Genomic DNA, 9309 nt, shown 5'->3' with positions numbered 1-9309 from the left:
GCTTCCAGGTGTTAACTATGTTTGAGCTGATCCTTGAGGGCCTCCAATTAGAATAAAATACATCTTAAAGTTAATCAAGGAGTTTACACTGTATGCACTAACCGGACACACTGCTTCCTAATTAAGTAATGCTATCGTAAAATAAATAAATGTTTTTATTTTTCAATCTGCATAACTGTATTTATTTGTATCAACCTGTCGAATAGGATAATTGGCTTAATCAGCCTAACAATATACATTTCAACGTATAAATAGGATACAAACCAATCGTCAGTATCCGTCTTGAAAAAGTCTCCACGCCACTAAGGAGACGAAACGCGTTGACGTCATCACACTGGGACGTTGGGGCTGTCCGCTGCCACTCGCAAACACGCTGTATACACAGCTTCCTGGCGCTGTACTAAGGACCAGCGCACATCTAACAATACCGCCGCCTGACTCGGGACGCTCCGTCCCTCTGGGAAGGAACCATCAGCTGCCGGAGCCTAAGAGAGGTGACCCACAGAGGACAACTACCGGCCGCCCTCCTCCCTCCGTGAACGGAGCAACCTTCAGACCTGACAAGTGGTACAGATCATTGCACAAACAGGGTGAGATAAAACCTAAATTCCCTGTACCTAACTGCTGCATACCTAACTGCTGCTTACCTGTGTGGAGTCCAGCCACATGCCATCTTTACTGCATGTTACTTACATGCTAAAGTGACTGTTGACCCTACTTCATTTCAATTTACAAACAATAACTCTCTATCGGACTTTCACTCACTAACCATACTAACCAATATCAGAACAACAGCATTTCTAGAGACGCTTATTAACCATCCGGCTCTTAACCATCTGTTTGGCTTACTAAACAGCGGAGTACCCCCAACAACCGTCCAATCCTAGTCCTATTAAGGACTGCTTACTACTAGGCTTTACATTAACAGCCTTCAATCCCCCCCCCTTTTTATCCTTCTATTTTTAATCAATTTATTAATACAGTTAGATTGTATTTATTGTGTTTTTATTATTTTTCTTATATTTGTATATGCATGCATTTTTTGTTTTTTTTGCTATATATATTTTTTATATATTGTAACTCATTTATTGCTTGATGCTATTTAAAATATAAAATTTATACTTTATTAAGCAGTGTGTCCATGTCAATCTCTGCACGTTGGTCATTTGTTTGGATTATATCTCCAAATCTACGTATATATTCAGCAGCGCAATACACACAATCCCCTTCCTTTTTCTCTTTTTCTAGTATTGATTATTTGTGGGTAAAGGCAAACCCACAGGTGTGATTTGCAGCAGCTGATATACATCTGATATATTTACATACCTGATTACCACCTTCATATGGTTCAAATTTAAAAGCGCTGGGGTTCCTGCTAGCTGTGAATTGGCTTATCCCCGATCTCGCAGCTTGCAAGGAAATAATTTTTTCACACACTTAGATTTGCTTTAGATTTGATGTCAGATTCGATTTTCTATTAGATCTGGCATTAGATCATCCCATTCGATTTGGCATTAGATCTGTACTTTTGCATTCGATTCGATTTCGATTTCACAATGTAGGCACAATGTACTCATTCGATTTACTGGATCGAATTCGAGATTTCCTTGGCTGCACAGTCGATTTTTCTATTCGATTTTGAGAAAACGGGAGTGCGCATCGAGTCGAATGCAGATCGAAAGTGTCCTAAAAACCATTCGATGTGGATTCGATTTTGCTTCTATAAGCAAAATCGAATCGAAAACAGGGAAAAATCTAAGCATGTGTACACAGCTTAAGAAGGATTTCGTCAAAAAGAGTGAACTAGAATAAGGCCCTTTGTTCTCTAGCACTGGTATTTATAATATATTGTGTTCAACTCACAGCTGCAAATGACTTCAAGGGCGAAATGTAATAGGGTGCGGTTTTTGATCCAAAATGGGCAAATTTGCACATTTTCTGAAAATCACACATGTAATAGGATGCGAATTGCTGTAAAAATGGACTGGTCCCCCCCTGCAATGTCACTTATGTCAACAGGGAGGTGACTTTTCTGACCCTCTGGAAAGCAGAAGTGCCCTGCAGCCCTGCATGTCAGCCACCTGCTTCAGAACCCATTACGGATACGATCAAACTTCACTGTGCCGCCTGATCCCGTCCGATCTCAGCAGCTAAGCAGTGAGAGGCCGGATCAGTACCTGCTGGGGGACCAGTAGGGAATATTCGGTGCTGTATAGTTAATTGGGATACAGCTGCTTCTGGTTTGCATGAGGACATTTCCCCTCTACTCTATTCCTTCCAGCATCTTTTGCACCTCTTTCTTAACTAATGACGCCTTGTCTAATCGCACCCAATACATGAAGGGTCAATAGCTGTATTTAATCTTATTGACCAGGGTGCGGGGGTTGTTCCACGGATAACTAAACATTTTCGCAAAAAACATTGAGTTATTATGTTTGTGACTTCATATGTATTTGTGTAGTTATTATATCTAGAATTATTAATTCCTTGGATACTCAGCATTTTCAGTTTTAATTCTTTGTGATGAAGAAATTCTTTTGACGCCTTTATCTTAAACAAGTGTAATAAAAGTTATATTTTAATCTTAACATCATTTCATTTATCTACAATATTATTCATTCAAGCGTGCCCCAAAAAACCTTTTTGGTTCTGCCTTCTTTGTCCCTCTTGGACATAAACCTCTTTGTACCCCTTCAGTGTGTACTTCCTCATTCTCAGAGATTATCAATTCATCCCCGCTGGACTCCACAATCACAGGTCCCGTTATAATCTCCTGGTCTTCATTGAATAATTGATAATTCATTGTTATAAACATCATTTTCTCAACATTTTTTCGGAAGCAACCTCCTTCGCCGCTCACTAACCAGGTTCCCCGCTGCACAGAATACTCTTTTGGAGTACACACTGGAGGGGGGACAACTCAGGTAAAATAGAGCCAGTTTGTACAGGGGTTTCCAAACTGTCTTTTTTTCCTGCCAGTACAGGTAAGGACTGTATGACATGTCTACTTGGATGCTGTCACCAAAGTAATTATCCACCATTTTTTCAATGTTGACAGCATCCAATGCACCAAAAGTAGACATGTCAGCAATCGTTGGCAGGTCCTTGAGTCCGGACCAGATGTCCAAACTCCCTCCTGCCTGCCCTGCATCCCCGCCAGCTGGTTGTGTGGGAAATCGCAGCTGTTTCCGCACTGGCACAGGTGGGGGAGAAAATGAAGGAGGAGATGGGGCCGTGTCACGGTCCCCTTCAGATGTCAATCTCCTGACCAGCAGGTCTTTGCACCTTTGTAGACTTGTGTCCGCTGGAAACAGAGACACAACATATGCTTTAAACCGAGGATCGAGCACTGTGGCCAAAATTTATTCTTCTGACTTTAACAGACTGACCACCCTCGTATCCTGGCAAAGTGTATGGAGGGCTTCATCCACAATACGACATGCTTTGCAGAATCGCTACGCTTTAGCTCCTCCTTCACTTTCTCCAGCTGCTTTTGGAAACAGCTTGATCAGGGGAATCACCTGACTAATGCAGGCAGTGTCGGAACTGACTTCACGTGTGGCTAGTTCAAACGGCTGGAGAACCTTGCACAACACGGAAATCAGCCTCCACTGCGCTTGAGTCAGGTGCAGCCCCGCTCCTCTGCCTATGTCGTAGGTGGCCGTGTAGGCTTGAATGGCCTTTTGCTGCTCCTCCATCCTCTGCAGCATATAGAGGGTGGAGTTCCAGTGCGTCACCACCTCTTGTTTCAGCTGATGGCAGGGCAGGTTGCGGAGTTTTTGCTCCCGCTCCAGCCTTTGGCAGGCAGTGGCAGAATGCCGAAAGTGTCCGCAAATTTTGCGTGCCACCGCAAGCATCTCCTGCACACTCCTGTCATTTTTTAAGAAATGCTGCACCACCAAATTTATTGTGTGGGCAAAACATGGCACGTGCTGGAAATTGCCCATGTTTAATGCCGCACAATGTTTCTGGCATTGTCCGACACCACAAATCCCCAGGAGAGTCTAAGGGGGGTAAGCCACAGGGAGATGATTTCCCTCAGTTTCTCTAAGAGGTTGTCGGCGTTGTGCCTCTTCTTGAAACCGGTGATACACAGCGTAGCCTGCCTTGGAAGGAGCTGGCGTGCAGGAGATGCTGCTGCTGCAGAAGGCAATGCATCTACCCAGTGGGCTGTCACAGTCATATAGTCCTTAGTTTGCCCTGATCCACTTGTCCACTACATGTCTGTAGTTAAGTGTACAGTGGGTACAGCCGCATTTTTCAGGGCACTGAGGACACTTTTTCTGACGTCCCTGTACATCGCGGGTATCGCTTGCCTAGTGAAGTGGAATCTAGACAGGATTTGGTACCGGGGACACAATACCTGCATCAACCGTTTAAATCCCACTCTATTGATGGCGGACACCGGACGCACGTCTAACACCAACATAGCTGTCAAGGCCGCAGTTATCCGCTTTGCCATAGGATGACTGCTGTCGTATTTCATCCTCATGGAAAACGACTGTTGGACGGTCAATTGCTTAGTGAAAGACACAGCGGTCTTACGACTTCCCCTCTGGGATGATGACTGACTTCCTGGAGCAGCAGCAGTGGCAGTAGTAGTAGGCGTAGCGCTGCAGGATCCTCCGGGGGAATCTATGGAGTCATTCATGCAGGTGAGATGGACTGCAGGACTCCCCCTATCAGGATCGAGGAGGAATTTGTCAAGGAGGGAGTTGGTGGTGTGCTTTTCAGGCACTTGGCTCCAAAAGGAGGACCAAGTGATTTAGGTGTCGCTGGACTGCTAGCCGCACTTTCTGGACTAAACACTGAACCATGATGCTTCTTTAGGTGACGTTGAAGGGAGGTTGACCCTAGGTGGGCAAGATCCTTACCTCTGCTTATTGGAGATTTACATAAGATACAAATGGCAATACTTTTGTTGTCCGGATGCGGATAAAAAAAATTCCAGACCGCAGATGTGGATTTATTGGTCCTTTGTCCAGGCATGACGATGGGCTTTTTCATCCCATGGACAACAACTTTTCCCCCCACAGGTGCCTCATTTGTCCCTGGTGCGTCATTTAAGCAAACCATCTCTCCATCCTCCTTGACAACTTCCTCCTCAGTGCCAGCTACATCAATATCCTCCTCCTGGTGTACAACATCACCTTCACTAATAAAATCTGGAACTAGACTGTGGGTGATCCTTCCAGCATATGCAGAGGGCGTACTGCAAATGGTGGAAGGAGCCACCTCTTCACGTACAGTGATGGGAAGGTCAGGCATCACAACCACCGCCACCCTAGGACTCTCCGTGGGGATTTGGGATATGTCTTTAGAAAGCTGAGTTTTTTTAAGATTTATTTTCCGAATTGTTATCGGGGTTTTTTTTCTGAAATTTTTTCAGACTTTTTTGAGTCGGTGTCAGCCTAACTCTCTTTAATTTCCTATTGGGCGGAGAGAGAGGAGGAGGAGGACTTTCCTCGTCATCTGAAGCTGCACCAGTAGTCATGAAGTTAGGCCATGGCCTTAGCCGTTCCTTGCCACTCTGTGTCGTAAATTGCATATTACCAAGTTTAAGTTTCTCTTGCAACGATTTACATTTCATATTTTTATTCCTTTTACGGAAGTTTGGTTTCGATTGTACATGCCCTCTGCTTTCACACTGGGCATCGGCCGTGGCAGGCGACGTTGTTGGCATTTCATCATCTATGTCATGACTAGTGGCCGCAGGTCCAGAACTATGAGGAAGTGGATCTTCATCTTTCCTTTGTTTGTTAACCTCCATATTTTGGATCGCCATTATTTTTGTGGAGTTATGTCACAGGACAGCGCCACTGGAGTGCAATTAATATGTCAGTGAGTATGCACCAGCCGGCAGTTACACAGATTCAGCAGTATTAGGCAGTGAGCCCCAGACCACACAGGTACGGCAGTATTAGGCAGTGAGCCCCAGTCCAGACGGTAGATACGGCAGTATTAGGCAGAGAGCCCCAGACCACACAGGTACGGCAGTATTAGGCAGTGAGCCCCAGACCACACAGGTACGGCAGTATTAGGTAGAGAGCCCCAGACCACACAGGTACGGCAGTATTAGGCAGTGAGCCCCAGACAGGTACGGCAGTATTAGGCAGTGAGCCCCAGACCAGACAAGTAGATACAGCAGTATTAGGCAGTGAGCCCCAGACCAGACAGGTACGGCAGTATTAGGCAGTGAGCCCCAGACCAGACAGGTACGGCAGTATTGTTAGGCGCCGGAGGAGCACCCCAGCAGGGAAGGGGTGTCCGGCTGCCCCGAGCGTCGCGTCTGGTTGCTTAGCAACCAGAGACGCTGTAAAGAGATCTACGGCGGAGGCCGCAGGTAGTAGACGCCGGGGGAGTGCTCCTGCTATTAAAGGGTGCCCGGCCGCCCGTCTTCCATCAAGCGTCACATCTGGTTGCTCAGCAACCAGGGACGCCAGTTCACAACCTCCGGCGGAAGCCGCTGGGGTTGCCTGGCAACGGAGGACGCCAAGGGGGACAAGCGGCGGAAGTGTCTCTCCCCGCTGCTATGTTGCTGGGCAGCGTGCAGGACGCTGTGCAGCGCGCGCTGTCCCAGCTAATCCTAATTAGGCAGGCATCACCCATTGGACACTCTCCCTTTTTAAGGGAGCTGGCCCAGTCAGACCGTGCCGGTGATAGCTTCAGTCAGCTGTCATCTGCCTGATCCCTCCTGCACCTGTTTCCTTGCCTGTCGGTGCCGCTGCTGCGTGGAGACCTCCTTGGCTTCCTGCCAGTTCCCGGAGCAGTAAGTTCCCCTGTAGGGGACCTGGTTCTTTTTACCTCCTTTCAAGTTGCCCTCCTGGGCATTTCTTTATCTTTGTTTTATTACCCTCCATTCTGGTATTTAGAGGGTTATTCCAGCAGTTGCTGGGTTTTCGGTTTCCCCTATCTTGGGTTATCTGTAGGGGTTTTTTCTGTGTTCCATGTTCGTGCGTTACGTTTCGTCGTGTGCTTTTGGTGTGGTGTATTTTTATTGTCTATGCGACGCGGTCGCCAGCAGCTGGCGCTCTTAGCTGCGTTAGTTAGTTTCGGCTAGTTGCCTTTTTTCCTTAATTTCAGTGAGTGTCCTTCAGTTAGTTTGTCCTTTTGGCCGTACCCTGAGGGGGTCCCCGGTTCTTTGTACTTACATAACTCCTGGCTGCACCGGAGCTAGGGCGGGCTTAACTCGCCCTCCCAAACGTGGCGGCTACAGGCGAAGCCTAGCTCTTGCAGGAACCGGTCACCCAACTCCGGGGGTCAACAGAGGTAGCGTAGGACTCCGCCGTGGCTGTTCTGAACAGCAGTCCCGGCTATGGGTGTATACCCAAAACCTAACATTATCACCGGCCACACATACAAAAAAAAAAAAAATTTTTTTGGGGGATCAGTCAGGTGGTTGGGTGTCACCCTCTGAGGTTCCCTGGTCATTGTTTGAGCAGTAGCTATGAATCCTACTACCCCCACCTCACCTCAGGCATTTGCTAACCAGATCCAGGGCCTAACTCAGATGGTCCAAGAGTTGTCGTTACGAGTTAAGTCTCAAGAGGACGCATCTCGGGGTTCACCGGTAACGGTCCCTGAGCCTAAAATGAATCTTCCTGACCGCTTCTCTGGAAACCGCAAAGATTTTTTTAATTTCCGCGAGAGTTGTAAACTTTACTTTCGGCTTAGGCCACAGTCTTCAGGGTCGGAGCGACAACAAGTAGGGCTGGTAATATCATTACTCCAAGGTGACCCTCAGACATGGGCTTTTGGACTTAAACCTGAGGATCCAGCACTCTGGTCAGTCGATGCTTTGTTTAGATCTCTTGGGTTATTATACGACGATCCAGATAGAAAGGCCTCGGCCGAAAGCCACTTACGTGCGTTGAGACAGGGAAAGAACCCTGCAGAGGCATACTGTACGGAATTCCGCCGTTGGTCCAATGATTGTGGGTGGAACGACCCAGCTCTCCGGAGCCAATTCCGGCAAGGGTTATCAGATGCAATCAAAGACAGTCTAATTCAATATCCTGCACCTGAGACCCTAGATAAACTTATGGAATTGTCCATAAAGATTGATCGGCGCCTCAGGGAACGGAGATCAGAAAGAGGGGCCGTTCTTCGACCTACTTCAATCGGGTATACCCCGACCGAAGAGGAGGATGAACCCATGCAATTGGGGGCTTTTCGTATCTCCCCAGATGAGAGAGCACGGAGGATGAGCTCAGGACTTTGTCTATATTGTGGTAACAAAGGCCATTTCCTTCGCACTTGCCCAAACAAGTCGGGAAATGCCCGGACCAAGTGAAAATTAAGGGGGTTCACTGTGGTCTGCAACTCATCTACTCTCGTAACGCGCTATTAGTACCTGCAGAGATTCAGTATGAAGGTATTAAGACTCCGGTATCCGTCTTCATCGATAGTGGGGCTGCCGGGAATTTCTTAGACATCACTTTTGCTAGGAAAATTGGGATTACCCAATTAAGCCTGGACAAGGCACTTGTCATGAGGGGTCTTGATGGTAGTCCTCTCGGCAACGGGGTTATATCTTCCCAGACACCTCCATTGCGTTTGGTGGTAGGTATCTTTCATGAGGAAACAATTTCCTTTTATTTAACCTCCTGCTCAGCAGCACCTATAGTCTTGGGACATCCATGGCTAAAGGTTCACAATCCTCAAGTGGATTGGCAGGTCGGGGAGATCGCCCACTGGGGCAATCAATGCTCAGGCCAAAGGCAAGGCAGATAAACTTCCACCCCATCGTTCCTATGACTGCACCATAGACTTGCTGCCAGACGTGCAGTACCCCAAAGCTAGGCTCTATTCCTTGTCTGGGCCCGAGACACAGTCTATGGAGGAGTACATTCAAGAAAATCTTGCCAAAGGTTTCATTAGACCCTCCAAATCCCCGTTAAGTGCAGGGTTTTTTTTTTGTTTCCAAAAAGGACGGGTCACTCAGGCCCTGTATCGACTACAGGGCTCTCAACAAGATTACAGTCAAAAACACGTATCCATTACCCTTGATTTCGGTCCTTTTTGACCAACTTCGCTCCGCTAGAGTCTTTTCTAAGATAGATCTTCGTGGGGCATATAACCTTGTTCGCATTAAAGCTGGGGACGAATGGAAGACGGCCTTTAGTACCCAAACGGGGCACTATGAATACCTGGTCATGCCCTTTGGGTTGTCTAATGCGCCCGCAGTCTTCCAAGACTTCATCAATGACGTTCTCAGAGAGTTCTTGGGGAGGTTTGCGGTAGTCTATTTAGACGACATTCTGATCTACTCCAAAACTCTCGAGGAGCATCGGATGCAAGTTCGACAAG

This window comes from Crinia signifera, chromosome 9 (assembly GCF_055691185.1).
Source record: "Crinia signifera chromosome 9, ASM5569118v1, whole genome shotgun sequence".
NCBI classification, from domain to species: domain Eukaryota; kingdom Metazoa; phylum Chordata; class Amphibia; order Anura; family Myobatrachidae; genus Crinia; species Crinia signifera.
The sequence above is the reverse complement of the archived record's forward strand: the minus strand, read 5'-3'. Positions refer to the sequence as shown.